This window comes from Penaeus japonicus, unplaced genomic scaffold (genome assembly GCF_977035675.1).
Source record: "Penaeus japonicus unplaced genomic scaffold, GWHDUDI00000001_assembly GWHDUDI00000033, whole genome shotgun sequence".
In the NCBI taxonomy this organism is placed as follows: Eukaryota; Metazoa; Arthropoda; class Malacostraca; order Decapoda; family Penaeidae; genus Penaeus; species Penaeus japonicus.
This window is the reverse complement of record NW_028234435.1, coordinates 23,725,620-23,728,119: the sequence shown is the minus strand read 5'-3', so window position 1 is coordinate 23,728,119 and position 2,500 is coordinate 23,725,620.

Below are 2,500 nucleotides of genomic sequence, written 5' to 3'. Positions count from 1 at the left end.
GTAACCTACACTAATTTGAATACAGTTGGGATCATGTTTACTAAAGAAATAAGAAAAACACCATAAACCATTAACCCAATCCTGACAGGACAGCGATGAGTGGAAACCCCCTATGCCGGGCCTATGCAATATTGCATCAGGAACGTCAAACTGGTGTGTCACCCCGTCATTTGGCATTTAGCTGTGTCACACGGGTGTGACGCACCGTTGTCAAAGGGTTAATTATGGTTTATCATCACATCTATAGTTTGTCAGTATGAGAGCAAAATCAAACTTTGTAAATGCACTGATGAAAATGGTAACAGGGTCAATAGTGATTTATGTTAGTAAAGAAGAAAAAAAAAAGAAAAAAAAAAAAAATGCTTTTATAAGAACATGTGATAGGTATCACTGAATCAAGTGTCGAGAATAGTACTTCCTTCCTGATTATATATGATACATTTTTATTACAAAGTAATTTGACTGACTATTTAATATCCACCAAAATCTTGGAAGAGGTAGAGTTTCAGCACATGGTTTCTTTCATCCTTACCTAGATGATGTTATGGTGAAATACGTACTGAAATTAGTAATCATATCATCAGCTGTAATTTCACATACTCGTATATTTGGACAAATTGAGTGAAGTAGTGTACTATTGTTAATAATAATAATAACAATATTAATAATAATGGTGATAATTATCATTATTATTATAATCATTATCATATCTAATGATTATAGTGATATTATAATTAGCATCCTTATTCTTCCTCTTTTTCTTCTTATCATCATTGTTATTTTTTTCTTTTCCTTATTTTTGTTCATCATAATTATTATCATAACCTTTATTACTAATCACGTTATCATCGTCCTTTTAAGATGTAAACTAAATCTTGGTTGTTGTCCTCTTCCTCCTTTTCCTCTTCACCTTCACCATTACTATCACCGTCACCATCATCATTATTGTCCCCATACTATCATTGTCACCATCTTCATTATTACTATCATCACTGTCACTATCACCATCATCATTATCATTATCATTATCATTAACGTCACCATCATCACCTTGTATTTTCCAGTAAAACAATATCGTAAACCCTTTTGAGCAGGAACAAGTCATGAAATGTCATAAAAAGAATCGTGTATCACTGGCTTCATCAGGTATGGCATATAGATGATGTGAAATTATTTAAAGAAAACTTATATCACAACTGATGTAAAGTGTCTGAATTTAGGAAATCAAGCACCCTTATAAGTGCTCATATACTGTAATGTTTGGCAGTTTTGGTGATATATCTTGATATATTTTAGTTAGTAAACTTTCTCCCATAAGCCCTAAAAGCCTCTTTTCAATTGTTAAAGGGTTTTTTCCCCCATCAAAAAAAAAAAAAAAAAAAAAATAGGGAAGGGAGGGAATGGTGGATAAAGCCCTTAAATTGACCCTGTAAATAATTACAACTTGCTGATTTTCTTTTGTGCATTGATATTGCGTATCTTTTAAAACTATATTTTTGGAAGTTCTGTGGAGGCTGACTTCAGCACACCTTGATATTGTAGGAGAGAGTATCAGCAACTCATAGCCTGTGGCGTCTGAGTACCAGCTGGCCGAGAGAGAGGTTCTCGCTTCCTCTCTATGTCGCTGCAGGGCACCGACCTGCCCTGCAACCATCGTTTTAGGCCTTAGCAGTTCCCGGCTAGGATGTACCACAAGATCACTCAAGGGTTTCTTCCTGCCTTCCTCTGCCAACCTGTCGGCTAAGTCGTTCCCTTTAATACCAACATGGCTCGGAATCCAGTCGATGAGGATGCGTCTTCCCTGATCCAGGATTCTCTGAGCAATGGTGAGAATCGTGGTAAGAAGATAAACGTTATCAAGGGGCGTGCTTTGTTGCAGGCTGTCAATGGCGGCCCTAGAATCTGTATGTATGACAACATGCCCATCCGTCTGGGCTGCATGGGCTAGGGCTCCCATAATAGCTACTGCCTCTGCCTGGAGCGAGGAGGCATAGCTGTCTCTATGCCCATTGCTGCAAAACCGGCGCCTGCAGTGCGGGTGATGGGGTCTACAGAACCATCCGTGAAGTAGGTTTTACTATTCAGCGGCGTGATTACTGTAATGTTCCTCTCCGCCTCAGCCTTCAATAGAGGCGGTGAGTACTGTGTCTTTCTTCTTGACAGGCTCATGACAGAAAACTCTATCAAGGATCGTGCCCACGGCGGGGATGTGACATAGTCAGGGTGGGGGAGGTCCATGCCCTTAACCAGTAGTCTCTCTTTGAGCTCAAAGCGTTTCAGCACTCTGGTTGTGTGAGGCAGTCAGGTGTTGTTAGCAAAGAGCTCTTGGTTCTGTGCAAGTCGACGCTGCACTCACTGTCTTAGCTGCGGGTCCGGCGGGGACTATAGGACATTGGCAAGGAACTGGGCCGCCATCTGATCAATCCGGGTGTCCAGGGGAAAGAGTTTGGCCTCCAAGAGGAGGTTAGTAACCTTAGCCCACCCAGGGGCACCCAGAATA